Here is a 15,445-nt window from a genome sequence, read left to right on the forward strand (position 1 = left end):
AGGGGCCTCCTTTGAAACCATACTCAAATCAAGTAGGCTAGGGAGCTATTCCCCAATTCCTTGGGCAAGGCTATAGTTATCCAGTATAGTCAGTTCCCGCCCCTTCTGCCGATTTTAATTGAAGGTTATATAAAAGTGGCCTAGTTTATGTGTCTGCCTCTTTATTTGGCTACTGGGAAACACATGTAGCAGTCTGTACATGAGAGTGGATAACCTTTGGCCCTCCAGATGTTGCACAACTACAACTCCCATCAGTCCTAGCAATCATGGCCAAGGCCAACAATGATGGGAGTTGTTGTACAATGAGGTCTCATGTGCCAAAGGTTTCCCACACCTGAGTCACATGGATGCGGACTAGAGATGAGATGCATCCAGTCTTCACTCAGATATCTAACTTATAGAGCAGGGGTGGGGAACTGGTGGACACCCAGATGTTGTTGGATTGACTCATGACTCTCTTCGTCCCTGATCATTGCTGGCTGGGGCTGATGGGAGTTGGAGTCAGTCCAACAAGATCTGCAGGGGCCCCTCTCCTGTTCTGGAGACTTCTAGGACAGGGTAAAAGACTGAAGAATGCCGACTCTGGTAACTCTTGTAACTCACATTAACAAACATGTTAATAAGGCATTTCAAAACACAAAAAAAGTAAGCCAAGTGAGAGTAATCTACCAGGGATTATTCCTGATACAGAATAACACGTTCCTACAGGACTGAAATTTCTCATCTTCCCTTCACAATTTGGGTATTTAAGAGGTGATTTATTTATTTTTTAAGATGCATTTATATTCAGCTTATCTTCCAAGTATAAAAATGCCATACATGTTTTATCTTCACAACAATCCCGTGAAGTAGGTTAGTCTGAGAGACAGTGACTGGCCAAAGGTCAACCAGTGAGCTTCCTTGTGAGTGAGGATTTGAACTCAAGTCTCTCATATTCGAGTCCAGCACTCTAACCACTGCCTCCACATTGGCTTTTAAGAAGCTATAATCAGGCTATTTGAATCCCTAGAGACGCTAATTCTGATGCCCTCACAACATATTGTGCAAATACCAAGGGTGCTTCAAAATCAGTGTTTATTGTGTGGTTGGTGCTTCTCATGCATGCCAGTCTCCACATGATGCCATTGGTATCAAAATTCCAGTTTGTATCCCTCCCCTCGCCCCTGATTTAATTTGGATATACCCTTTTGGCAGAAAACCCAACTATATCTCTCTATCTTTACCTATCTCTATATATCTAATGATCTATTTGATTCGTGTGTTTGCAATATTAAACCCCCATCTGGAAGCACCCTGAGAGATTTGAGTGGCAAATTAGGAAGCCTCAGCCTCCCTCCCCCACCCTGTTTGAAGCAAACCTCTGCCTTGAATACAGTGGATGGTTATAGGCATTCCACATTCTCATAAACTCAGACCCTCCTCTGCAATCTGAGAAGAATAAAACTGATCTACCTTACAGGATTATTTGCCATATAATTACAAACAGAATTACAGGATTACAAACCAGAGAATGTGCAGGAAATGCTTTGAACGCCCTAAATTGCCTCATGAATGCTGACCAGTATAACGGTTTGGAACTGCCGTACGAACAAAATTACATTAGCGATACGTTAAAATGCGATCTCACTTCGCAAGGAACTGCCAGCTAATATATAGCATTTTGCCATTTCTGGAACAAAATCAAACCGCGGATTTGACCAAGTATCTAGGTACTTAATGCATGCACTAAATAAATGCACTGAACCTGCTCTCTCGCTTGTGCCTGTTACAATGGGACTTACTGATGGAGAGAAGCACCGTGCAGTGAATCCGCTCTTCAAATGAGGCAAATCAGCATCAGTCCGATTGTCTGCTTGCATCTGCTTGAGGCTGAGCATGGCAGGAATTAAACGGTAGCAGTGTGAAGCCTGTGATGATCTTGCCATGAAGAAAAACGTACACTAGATGAACCGCTCCCGAGTTCAAAAAGCAGCATTACAGCAAACATGGCTCATCACTGAATTTTTCATTCAGTCTGCATTTCTCTTCCGCCTCTCCTCACCCAGATATTAACGCACCTATCAGTGCGTGCACAAAGACTCAGGAATTGTCGCTTGAACATTCCAGTCTAAAACACGGCTCCTTTTCCCCTGAGAATGGCAGAGCAGATTCTGTGCCAGAAGGCTCTGTTTGGGGGAATCCCCTGCTGGGAAGTGCAACAACCAGGCCCAGCAGGGCTGTGCGAAAGATAACATGACCTGGGTCTATAATTCCTGGCACTTCTTTGCTTTTTTGTGGTAGCCTGACCTTCAATACATCCCCCTGGTGACCAAACATCATCAAATGTGACAACTTTAGGGAATTAATAGAAAGCCGGCTTCCTCAATTCATCTGATTGGAACTAATATTTTCTAAAACAGCATCAAGCCAAACCAAGTCTGAACCAAAAGACAAGTGAAAGAAGTGGGTCTTCAAGGCTTTTTTTAAAAAATAAAAAATAAAATAAAAAAGTCTGGTATCAATGTGGCCACAAATACCCCTATGAAGAGGGAGTACCATAAGCAGTGGGCCACCACCAAGAAGGCCCTGTCTCTTGTGCCTGTCTTTAATTAACTTGAGAAAAGTTAATTAATTAAAAGTTAATTTTGGATTTTGCTGGTATTGTGTAATCATTCTAGCCACCTAGCTTGACTTGTACGGGAGCTGCATTATGTTTTTAATTAATTGATAAAAACAGGAGGTTTTCTGCTGAAAAATATACAACAGAAAATTTTCTAAATTGAGGATGCCTTGATTAGGGCAAAGCTAGATTATTTATTTATTTATTGAATTTATATACCACCCTATACCCGGAGTTCTCAGGGCGGTTCACAGAAAATATCACAATAATATAAAATCAAAATAAGAATAATAACCCAAAAACACCCCCTCCCAAAAAGAGCCACATTTTAAAATGGGTATAGGATGTCAATCAGGTCAATCAAGGGCATGGTTAAAAAATAACGTTTTTGCCTAGCGCCTAAAGGTGTATAATAAAGGCACCAGGCGAACTTCCCTGGGGAGAGCATTCCACAGATGGAGAGCCTCTGCAGAGAAGGTCTGTTCTTGTGCTGCCACCCTCCAGACCGCTTGAGGAGGAGGTTTAGGAAGGAGGGCCTCAGAAGATGATTTCAGGGTCTGGGTTGGTTCATATGGAAGAGGCAGTCTTTGAAATTAGACACCATTCATACAGTTATCAGTCTGGATCACGACCCTAGCAAGTGGAGCAAGAGGTCCATTTGTGCCACACAGAGGTCCCACACACCTGCTATTCACGTTAGAAGAAAAGCTTCCATTGGTGTAAATAGAGTTTTTACCCCAATGCAAGTAGAAGGTAAGCTCAGAAGGGAGGGGTGTATGCAGTGGCGTAGCGTGGGGGGTGCAGGGGGGCCCGGCCGCACCGGGCGCAACATCTGGGGTTAGAGTTAGGGGGCGCAAATCCACGGGTTAGGGGGCGCAAATTACTTGCCTTGCCCCGGGTGCTGACAACCCACGCTACGCCACTGGGTGTATGTAAGAGAACCATTTGGCTATGCTCTATTTCCACTGGCAGGAGCACCATGTCTCTGAATACCAGTTGCAGGGATCTGCAGGTGGGCAGAGTGCTGTTGTGCTCATGCCCAGTTGCAGACTTCTCACAGGCATCGGGTTGGCCATTGTGAGAACAGGATGGTAGACTAGGTGGACAACTGTTCTGATCCAGCAGTCTTGCCTTATATTCGTATATATGCTGCCTTGGGTTTCATGATGGAAGACAATCTGGATATTAGTTTTTTTAAAAAAATAATAAGAAGTTATGTTTAGGGAGCTACAGCTGAAGAGCAGCTAACTAACGTTTTACATAAATAAGATTTTTTTTTTTGTCTGTCTCCAGTCTTTGTGGGCTTTGAGCATGCAGCAGCCGTAGGAATACATTTGGCAAAGCTGATTTAGGCAGGGAACACTGTAACTGGATGCCAGCACAAGGTTATAAAATCTGCTGCCTGTCACAATTAGCAGTTTTGCGGTTATTGAGAACGCCCGACTGAACAAACTCAGCAACATCTGTTGAACCTGCTGCCTTCGCTGAGATGCAGACTGGGGTTGTTCTCTCCCATTTTAAAAGTGTTTTAAAAGCGACAAAAGAGAGACAAAATGAATTGGGGAAATCATGCAATGTAATTTGTTCACTGGACGAAGCCGGCCGGCTATTGGAGGGTCATATTCAAAGCCCAATGAAACATACAAGGGAAAATGGGGACAGGCTTCATGTTAAATGGTAATGAAGGAAAGAATAATATAGCAGTTCATGAGATATATGAGTAATCCACTACTAAAAGGTTCAGGGACATGCTGCACCACAATTTTTTGAAAGATGTAACACACACACTATACTGAAGGGTCTTAATTTGTTGTTTGCTTCTCTCATTCTCTATGTTACTCACTCATACTTGAATACAGTCAGAATTTCATTATACACAACAACACTAGCCAAGTTAAGAAATGGGCATGTGTTCATTGGGGCTTACTCCCTAGGAAGGCTTCATCTGCACAGACTTGTAATTCTCAGAGTGGTTTAACAGTCAATCCCTCTTTCCAGGGAACTGTAGCTCTGTGATGGGAATAGGAGTTTCGGCATCCTTAACTAACTACTGTCCCCAGCCAGGATTTTGGGGAAAGCTACAGGTGTTTAAGATGGAATGATATGGCTTGAACCACCTTTAGGAAAGCACCTTTAGCTCTCAAAAATGGCCCATCTTGATCCAGCCAACTGAAGCTCAGTATTGGCAAGCCACTTATTAAATATACAGTGGTACCTTGGTTGTCGAACTTAATCCATTCCGGGAGTCTGTTCGACTCCCGAAATGGTTCAAAAACCAAGACGTTGCTTCCGGTTGGCTGCAGGAGCTTCCTGCACTCAAGTGGAAGCCACGTCGGACGTTCAGCTTCCAAAAAACGTTCGCAAACTGGAACACTCACTTCTGGGTTTGCAGTGTTCAGGAGCCAAAAGGTCTGACTACCAAGGCATTTGACAACCAAGGTATGACTGTAGTTTGAGGATATGATCAAAGGATAGGGAAGCCCTATGCTAGGACTCCACACATCTCCATTATACTATCGACCATGCTTTCTTCTCTACCAAAATTCATGCCAAGAGCCTTTCCCTCGCCATATACAGTAGGGCTGGACTTTGGGACTGAAGTGCCCCAAGTCTAAGACCCTGAGTCTGTCAAATATCACACCTGAGACCCCCTCAGCCAGCTTAGTGAGGGAAGCCACTGGGCAGCAGAGAGGGTGGTATATCAGTAGCAGTTAAAGGCGCCAAGTCCAGATTGTAGGTGGATATGCTTGGGCTCAGTGCAGGATAGGCTCAGGGGATGCAACTCTCACAAGACATTAACATATGCTCATTTGTTGGTTAATGCCAGCATTCATTGCCTCAGACTAACCAACATATTCCAATTTGTTGGCATGAACACTCCTTTTCAATAAATTGCTTTATTGGGTCTAGTTTTTTTCAACGTTAAATTCATTATAAAGTAACTTCTTAGTGACAGAGGATCTGCTTTGTATGTTGAAGGTCCCATACTCAGGGAAGGCTGACTGCTAGCCATGATGGCTGTGCTCTGCCTCCACAGTCAGAGGCAGTAATGCTTCTGAATACCAGTTGCTGGAAACAGCAGGAGAGGAGAGGACTCTTGTGCTCAGGTCCTGCTTGCAGATTTCTCACAGGCAACTGGTTGGCCACTGCAAAAACAGGATGATGGAGTAGATGGCCCTTGACTAGATCTAGCAGTCTCTTCTAATGTTCTTATGTCTGAAACCCTGGAAAGCTGATTCCAGCCTGTGTAGGCATCACCGAGCTAAATTGACCAATGATCTGACTCAGGATAAGGCAGCAGTTACATTCCTGAGGAGTTTTACTTCATTACAAAGCAAAGTGATAGGATATTGATGGGGCACCATTCCAATAGTTCTAACCCCACATATCAGGCTATTTTCTGTCAAGAGTTCACACATAAATTCTCCATTTTAAGACATTCTTTAATCTGGATTCTTATTTGTCTTTCAGATTCAGTCTACATGAAGACGGGTGGAAGGCAGAAGGCAAACAGTGCAAGCCATGTATGCCAATTTAGATTAAACAAATTCAGTGGTACCAAAGTAGCTTTAATACAGTGCACTAAATTAAATACTTTGTGAACAGGAGACTTCAAGTCTCACAGCCCTATTAATGAAGTATTTAAACTAAGCCTCACATTATAGGATGGGGGCGCTCATCTCTGTCCTAGTTCATAGGACCACCGAGCCTTGTTTTCATTTGCACAAAGATTCCACACATGGTCTGCACAATTTGAAATCCATCAACTGAAACACAACTCACCAGCCAGTCTGCAAGAATCCAAGAACCTAACTGCCATTGGTGCCTTTAAAAATCTGGTTGCCGGCAGCCTCCTTGCAGCAATGACAACGAAGTACTCTTCCTCCCTCCTATTTATTTAATTATTTGCTAAAATGTCTACATTGCCAACTTCAAGAAAATGTCATGATGGTGAAAAGCAAACAACAAAATAACACCCAGAAAATAAATACAAAATGCACCACAAGCCTGTGGATTGGATTAATAAATCAATATAGTTGGATCACCCCAAAGGAAATGCATGAGTGAAAAGTTTTAAGAAGGCATCTATCTGGTTCTTCCATTGTGCCAAGAAATGCATCCTTGCCATCAGACACACAACTTGGCAGCTGTTTGACAATCCTGTTTTAGTAATGTCAGGCAAGCAGCAAAAAACAGAAGGTTTATCAGGTCTTTGGTGAGCTGATGCTAGTTTGGTGGGTCACCATTTGTAGATACTCAGAAAAGCAGGCTCAGCAGAAGGCACTGCTTCACTTTACATGGTGCAAACCACGTTTTGTGCTGTGGTAGGTAAAAATGATCAATAGGACCAGGCTGCTGATAGCTTTGCATGGATGTTTCGATCCATCGTTGCCAATGCATCTATCAGATAACAGTGTTCTTCCTTCCTTCCTTCCTTTCTTTCTTTCTTTCTTTCTTTCTTTCTTTTTAAAAAAGTTAAATTCTCCCTTCAATTCTGTTCCAATAAAAGCTGGATTCTCCATCCCATATACATCTTCATATGTTTATATATTTTACCAAATATATTTTGTTTCTGCTAGCCATGGTAAGGGGCAAGAGCTATGAGGATAACTGAAAACCAGTCTGACCATTCACATAAATTCTGCTCTTCTCGAGTTGCTGGGATTTTGGTTCACCCCATGTTTTTGAAAACATCTTTGTGGCCTTAAAAGACAGAAACTTGCTTTTAAAATACTTTAAAAGCTGATGTGCTGAACCTTCTGATTATTGAAAAATGCTGCATTTGTGGATTGAAACTACAGAACACAGATGATGCCGCCTGCAGTATCCTATTTACTCTTTAACAACAACAACATTAGAAGCCTCCTCCTTGCACATTTGGGGCATTGCTGGGCCTGCTGCAGACTGCATGGCATAGACAAGACCCTTGGATGACTAGACAGGGATGGCCAGATCGGCACCATGAATGAGGAATGCTGACTTCTAGGCATGCACTGATGATAACTTTACCACGCACCAAAGCCTGGACCCTGCTGAATAGGCCTAGCATAGCTGTGTGTAATGGGAAGCCAAATTCAAGGTGAAAGTATTCTGGAGTCTCCTTTCTACAAAATTCCATTGCAGATGCCAGTCAGTCAGACCCAAAATCACCACCAAATTCTCTCATTTCCGCCCCCCTGCCTAGAATATGCTGTCAAGTTTATATGTATTGTCTTGTAAAAAGTCAACCCAAATGTTTGATTTGTCATGAAAGGCCATGTTTAGAAGCTGAAACAGTCGGCTATTGAGTATTGTCAAGGGTTATAGGCGGCTCTTCAACTCAATATTCACCACTGGCACATGTTACCAGTACCTGTAGGTTGCTACTATTTTGCTTATCTTCTTTCTTCTAAAAAGCTTCACCTACTGATTCCTGTGTATTATGCTGCTATTAAAACCAACGTCCAGACAAGTTGGCAACCCCTTCTACCTAGCATATACAATACATGTACCCTGCAACTCTTTGCAAGCCAATTAAAAATGCAAGAGTTGTATTAACAGAGCAATATAATCCAGTGAATGCAGATTTTACCCTGATTTTTCATTGTTACAACAACCCTGTAAGGTTTTTTTATTATAGCCTAGGAGGTAATAACTAGCCAGCAGTCTCCCAGGAAGCTTTGTGTCTGAGCAGAGATTTTGCACTCGGGTCTCTGTAGTTGAATGTCACTACTCTAGCAGCTACATCATTATTCTTACACACTTGTAAAAAAATATTGTCCTTGTTTTCTAGTGAGGGGTTTCTCTGCAGACGATCACGGCATAGAACTGATCAGCAAGACAAGAGCTAAGCAAATATATGAGAGCTAGGAAGATGGATGACTCTTAGAATAGAGCAGCCTCCATCAACTCCAACCAACATAGCCAATGCTGAACTACCAGCCCCCTTCATCCCTGACCATTAAACCTGCTGGCTGGGGCTGATGGGTGTCGTGCCAGAGTCCAACAAGAATAAAAATCTGGAGGATGACAGGTACTCCATCCCTGCTCTAGGGCAGACCACCAGGAAACTAAGCTGAAGACCAAGGAAGTTTGATGAAGTACAGTGGTACCTTGGGTTACAAACGCTTCGGGTTATAAGCACTTCAGCTTACAAACTCTGCTAACCCAGAAGCAGTACCTCGGGTTGAGAACTTTGCTCCAGGATGAGAATAGAAATCACGTGGCAGCAGGGCGGCGGCAGTGGGAGGCCCCATTAGCTAAAGTGGTACCTCAGGTTAAGAACGGTTTCGGGTTAAGAACGGACCTCCGGAATGAATTAAGTTCGTAACCTGAGGTACCACTGTATTGATCGGAAAATATGGTCCCTGAATCTTCATTAGAAGCTCTTCCTTCCATTATTCTTTACTGTTTCCTCAAACTCCATTCTCCCTCCACCTAGTGAAGATTTGTTGGGTTCCTTCACCAACACACAACTTAGTTCTTTCTGCTTAGATTCTAGAACTGTCTGGAGGAAGCCATCTTGATTAAATGAAATAGAGGAAGAAGGGTGCCAAGCAGTTTATCAACAAAGTGGGCCAACCAGAGGTTCAACCACATGCTTATAACCTCCTGAGCCCAGAGTTCCAGCCAACATCCACGATAAGTAGCATGTCCCCCTGACAGCTAGGGGCAAAGGAGCAGGCCAAGGTAACATGGAGGGCATTCTATTTCCTCTTTGTGTCATGTCCATGCCTTTCAATCCCAATACTTCTGATGAGAGGGGAAGTTCAACTAGTCCTTCCTTAGGAAGCTCATGAAAATGTCAACACACAAACACACAGAGAAATAGGGCTACTTATGTACAAACCATGGCAGTTATGCCAGGAAGATTGGAAACTGCAAAAGAGAGATGTTTGTCCCTGTTGAAAAGACATGAATTCAAGTCATTTCTCTGTTATAATTTTATTTGCTACCCAGTATAAAGGAGTGAATTTTTAGGGCAGTGATGCCCCCCCGACTTATTTAATACATTCTTATGCATGCTGCGGATAGATACCTAGAACTGATTCTTCTTACAGATCATGTGCATGTGCGTGTAAGAGAAAAAGACAGAGGAGAGAGAAGGGGTGGCATAGAAAGAGTGTGCGGACCATGCAATCCTGTAACCTCTTCCCACTTTCGTTCCTTCCCCACTACTGGCATACAACCCCAGATAAATTACCGCTCAGGGAATGTGGCTCTTGAAATTTAAAAAAATCCCTCACTCTGGTCCATTCCACACTGACAATACTTTGGCATGCCATAAATATAGGCCTGGTCCATGCAGTATGTTAGAACTTCCATATCCTCCACTTCACCTCCAACACACAGCTTTGCTTTATTTTTATGCATCTTTCATGTTCTGCTTTTCAAACAAGACATATGAGGTTCCTTCACTCATTCAGCTGCAAGGGACACACATGATACAGGAGCCAGGAAGTTATTGAGAGAAGAAAAAACTGATAAGAACAGATTATAGTTTTGTTTGACGTTTCATTAGTCCCCTGACACTAATAATATTCTGAGTAAGAGGGGTGAGAGTTTAGTTTGAGACTAGCCTGACCAGGGCTGAACCCAGAATCTATTTACCACGCCAAGATTTGGCCCTTGAACATATGAACTAAGAGTGCCTGAGAACATGTATAGAGTGTATCTCCATCACCAAAGAATTACAATAGACTGCCCACTCATAAGCTGAAAGTTTAAGGATTCTAGGAGTTTGAGCGCAGCTTTTGGTTTAGTTTAAATCCAGAACTTCCTTTTCCGCAAATGACAACAGAAGAAACCACTTTTCTGATGCAGAACTGAGGCCCCTCTCCTGTGTTCTCATAGGGAATTACTTTTGACTAACTATGCATAGAGATTAGGCTATAAATGGGAAAAAGGAGGTGTGCAGCAGAAGCAGTGCAGAGATTGGGCAATGAAGAATGCTATGGAATAACCACATCCCTGTGACAATAATTTTCTGATTGATTCCAATTTAACACACATAGTATGAATGAAGTACAGAAACACAAAGGCAGGTTGTCGACTTGTCAGGGCCAATGCTGGAAAGCTAGACTGGGGGAGTGAAGAAGTACAAAGGCCATTATGAAGGGAGTAAGGATTTTGTCACACAAATTACAAGCAAATATATGCTGGGGTTTGCAGGCAACATTTTGGGTGAGTGCCCAATACCCCTTCACCACTCCCCTGGAGACCTTCCTAATACAACGCTATAATGGAAATTAAGAAACTAAAACATTTTACAACTCTTTGAAGAAAGATCCCATTAATTCAAATTTTAAAAGAGCATAGAAGTAGTGGTCTTGACTTGAGTAGCCCATCTACCTAAAAATTATCCTGAGAGACCAGAAACCGACTGGAAGGAAATGAATCCTAGAAGCTGAGAGGTAAGCAGAAAAGAGTGTTGAGACATCAGATCTCATGGCTTCCTGGAGAGAAAGATGGAGGGAGAGCTGACTTTGAAAGGAAGATCCCATCCATCACAATCTGCCACCCTTCTCTCCTTACCCTGTGTATTGTCGTCGTGTGTCCCCCCCCCCCAATTACACACACATACATGCCTATTGGCAGAGTCAGCAATTCCGCCAGGACACTCTAAGCAAAAACTGAAGATTTCAATCACTCCGTCAGTGTATCAGCTATGGGGGGGTGGGCAACAGATTTTTATTCTACCTGGGGAGAGATGCTCTGCTGCCCTTCTAGCCTAAGCAGGCTGGCAAGGATCCTGCTAGCTGTAGCCTAGTCTCTCTCTCTCTCTCTCTCTCTCTCTCTCTCTCTCCTCCAATCTCCCCCTCCCCCAATATTTCCACAGAAATGGGGAGAAGAATCTGGCCAAGTCCAAGCCCCCCTGCCGATGCCGCAGAATGCATGAAGAGGGTGGCTGGGTGGCGTTCAGCCAGGAGAGGCTCTGCCTGGTATAGAAAGGGGGGAAGCATGCCTGGCTCTCCCTAGGAAAGGCAAAGAGGCTGTCTGTCACCCCTCTCACCCCCCTCCCATCCCTCCGTGGTGTCCCCTTCACACCAAAGCAGCTACTAGAGATTCAGTGGGTGTTTCTCCTCTTTTCACCCCCTCCCTCTTTCTGAAATTGGTGGCATGTTAAATTCCGTTAGGGGTTGTCACTGATTATTTAAAAGGAAAGAGTTCTAATCCAAGATTTGGAAGCGCTTAAAAAAAACCCACAACATTTTTCTTAAATGGCTCTACACGTTGCCAGGATCTTTATGCATTAGAGATGTGAGGGGTGTGAATCGGCTGGAGACTTTCAGGGAATCAACCCAGATACCTCTCTGGGAGGCATTTGAGGGAATTACAAAACAAAACCACCCAGCATCTTTTCATCTCTGAAAAACGGACATGTGCACATTTCAGGAGCTCTGCCACCCCTCTTTTCAGCGCTACACCCCTTTTTACGAAATTTCTCCCCACCCACCCGGGAAAAAAAACCCCTCCTCTTCCCAACCCCATCTTCTGCCTCTCTGACTCGCTCGGTTTCCAACCCTTCGCTCGCCAAGCCCGGCAGCATCCTTCTCCTCCATCTGCAGCCCCCGTGTGCGCGTGTGGAAGTCGGTCCAGGGAAGACACCCCGGCGAGCCTCTCTCGCTCCCCACCCCTTTCTGCATCACTGGAGAGAAACAACACCCCCCCCCGCCGGCACCCAGCACACCCGGAGGCGCGCACCTCTGAAGGCGCCGCCAGCCCCCCCCGCTCGCCCTCCGCCCGCGCGGAGCTCCCTCTCCCCTCGCTAGGCTCCTGATGGAGCTCTCGCCATTCCCCCCTGCATGCATCTGGGTCCCTCCAAAAGCAGACATTTTGGGGCCGGGGCTCCGTGCGCGGCCGAGATTGCCAAAGGGAAAGCGCTCCGGCGTCTTACCCGCCCCCGCCTGGCTGCGCGCGCTCCGCCCTGAGCGATCCCGGCGAAAAAGGCTGGCGCCGCTGGTCCCTAGCGGAGCTGCTGGGCTGCCATCCGCCCAACTTCAGCACCCAGCCGGCAGGGAGAGAGAGAGGAAGGGAGGGAGGGAGGGAGGGAGAGGGGGGAAGGAGAGAGAGGGAGCAAAGCAAGGGAAGGAGGAGGAGGAGGAGGGTGGAGAGCCCAGACCTCAGTCTGCGCACGCGCCTTGCCGCCAGCGCTGGCCCCGGCACAGCAGCTGGAGTTTCCCCGCTTCTCCCGAGCGTGACTCACTCCTCGCTGCCCCCTCCCCCGCACACACGCCGCCCACGGTCCCCCCCCCACGCGCCGCCTCCCCCCTCCCCGGGGAGATTCCGAGGAGGTGGGGGAGGAGGCTGTCTGGCGAGCGGGGGAGGAGGGAGGGGGAGTTGCCCAGACTAGCCCCCCCCCCACCCCATACCCACCCACCCACCCACCCTCGGGCTGAGTTTTCCGGAGGAGAGAAGGCGGCACGTTGAAAAGATCCCCGCGAGCAGGCCAGCGGGCCACGTGGTTGTGCGGGGCGCGCGCGCGTCCAGGTGAGCGCCCGGGCGAGGTGGCGGGAGCCGCTCCAGATTTATTTGCTCATTTATTTGTTTCATATCGGAGAGAGGAAACGGCTAAGTTTCGGCCAAGCAAGAGAGAAGAGCTGCCTTTTTTCCGGTGGGGAGGTTGGCAGCCGAGCTAGATTCGGACTCGGGCGTCCGAGCGCAGCGGGCGGCCGTGTCGGGAAGCGGAGCTGCCTCCGGAGCCCGGACGACGCTGAGAAGTCCGGCAGCTTATACTGCTGGGATGGATCCGGGGAATAAAGAGCAGACCACCCCCCCCCCAGACACGACATCAGGGGCAGCCTTTGACTGAATGCTCTACGGTCCACCTAGTCCAGTGGGTCCCAAAGCTCCCTACCCTATCAAAAAGCATTGTCCACTAAGGAAGATAACAACACAATAGAATTCCAAACAGTTACAATTAATTGCACATTTATTTGAAATTCAGTTTAAACTATTTAATTTAATCGATTCGACACTGCTTGATACAGTGGTACCAGTTGCAGATGTGTGCGATGTCCATATGCTACATATCAGCTGTAGGAAATCCAAATATAACCATGATGCTTCACACAGTCAAAATCTGTGAAGCTGCCTCTGGCAAGTCGACCAGAAAATGGATATGCTGTTATTTTTTTACCTGATGTTACAGATGATGAGGAGGTGGTGAGGCCTGTGGATATTCATTGTAGCAACCCCAGAAGGAAAAGAAAATATTGTGACCGATCTTCTGTGCACTTTCCAAAACACGGAAACTGCTCCAACCCAGCTGCACATTGGCGAAGTATGGAGAAGCACTGAGTTACATTCTTGTCCCTTCTCGAGAGCTGCTATTCAATATATACAGGGGGGTATTTCAGCAAGCTGAGATTAATTTCCAGGGCTAATCAAGTGACAATTTTGTTAGGGAGAAAAACATTTTGAAAGAGTTCTGCATTTAGTGCAATGTAATGTTAAAGAGAGCTGGTCAATGGCTTTAAAAAATATAGTTCAGTTTCATTTTCACATTGTGCGAGCAGGTGTTTTCTGAAGTGGTTATGAAAGAGAGAGCGGGGGCTTTGATAATGGCTGTATTCTAGCCAGAGCAGCACCTAGCATTTGAGAGAAGGATGGGCCATCCTGTAGCTCATATATAACGTAGGGCTTAATAATGATATCTAACACCAGTGCAACATAATCTTCATCCTTTGCCCAACTTGCCACAAGATCAAAACTGCAAGAGTAGAAGAAACTCAAGTCAACATAGTAACACTGATAGACATGCCCACAGCATTCCTGGAAGTTCTTGTCACCAATCATGACGTTGCACACTGACACTGCGCTCACAGTACCCATGCACCAATCAGTGTGCAGCAGTGGCTGAACAACACCATGGAGTCACCCAGCTCTATACTCCATGCACAATTTACCACCCAGTAATGATAGCACTACACCACCTGTCCAAATCACGCTGGTACTGCAAGTACAGGCTCAACATGGAAAGCCCAGGAGAAAGGCTTGAGTCCTGCTGTAGGAACATAGGGTGCACCCAGCACTGCATGCAAGGAGTTCCACTCACATGATGAGACTTCTGTCTCCTCTCCTTGTAGGTCCTGAAAGTCTCCCAACCCTCTGGATGTTGAGTTGGGAGTTACAGAGGAGAGACAAATCCGAGGAGAGGGAGCTTTGGATATTAATCAATACCTCTAGGCCAGTCTTTGCCAACTTAGTGCACCCTAGATGTTTTGCACTACAACTATCAGCCCCAAACAGCATAACCATGCTAGTTCAAGTTGATGGGCATTGTAGTCCAAAGGACTTGCAGGGCTCCAGATTGGCAAAGGCTGCCCTCACCTGAGGGGACTTCCCCCATATAATAAAATGATTGTTTATCTCAAGCATATTGTCCTCAACAACTTGAAACACTGATAGGATGCAAATATGTCTAATAATAAATAGCTATGTAATGTTACATATTCTTCTCTTTTATTTATCTGTATACAGTGGTTCCCAAATGGCTTAGTTGAGGAACAAGTTGGCTCCCAAATGCCACAAATCCGGAAGTAAGTGTTCCAGCTTGTGAATGTTTTTCGGAAGTTGAACGTCCATTTCAGTTGTCGGCATTGTTTCTGGGGCCAATCAGACAATCAGAAGCCGTACCTTGGTTTTTGAACGTTTTGGAAGTAGAATAGACTTCCAGAACGGATTGAGTTCTGGAACCAAGGTACCACTGTAATTTTGTTTGTGTGTAATCTTCACAGTCAAAAAATTGCAGGATTTAGAGTACAAGTGAGTATTTTAGTTTTTGTTGTGATTTATGTGGAAATTGTTTGGTTTGGTTTTGTATTTTTTAATGCTTTATTGTTTATGTCTACTTTTGTTACATTG

The 15,445-nt window shown here is 45.3% G+C and overlaps 1 protein-coding gene and 1 long non-coding RNA gene across 7 annotated transcripts in view; one reads left to right on the plus strand and one right to left on the minus strand.

Moving 5' to 3' along the window:
• The window catches only part of RGS17 (regulator of G protein signaling 17), a 58,697-nt gene extending 45,961 nt beyond the window's left edge, over positions 1–12,736 (minus strand). For 2 of the 6 annotated variants that reach the window (XM_083496665.1, XM_083496663.1), the window contains exon 1: positions 12,477–12,579. The gene's annotated coding sequence lies outside the window, so the exon portion shown is untranslated. Of the gene's footprint in view, positions 1–1,781; positions 1,971–12,476 lie in introns of those variants that run through there. The other 4 variants (XM_083496669.1, XM_083496668.1, XM_083496667.1 and 1 more) reach the window with 4 other exon arrangements.
• On the plus strand, positions 5,560–14,057 carry LOC310703885. Its single transcript, XR_014524421.1, has 3 exons — positions 5,560–6,609; positions 9,074–9,268; positions 13,731–14,057. It is a non-coding gene; the product is annotated as an uncharacterized lncRNA (long non-coding RNA).
• The last annotated feature ends 1,388 nt before the right edge of the window (positions 14,058–15,445 follow it).

Source organism: Podarcis liolepis (assembly GCF_965112155.1).
Source record: "Podarcis liolepis genome assembly, chromosome: 3".
Taxonomy (NCBI): domain Eukaryota; kingdom Metazoa; phylum Chordata; class Lepidosauria; order Squamata; family Lacertidae; genus Podarcis; species Podarcis liolepis.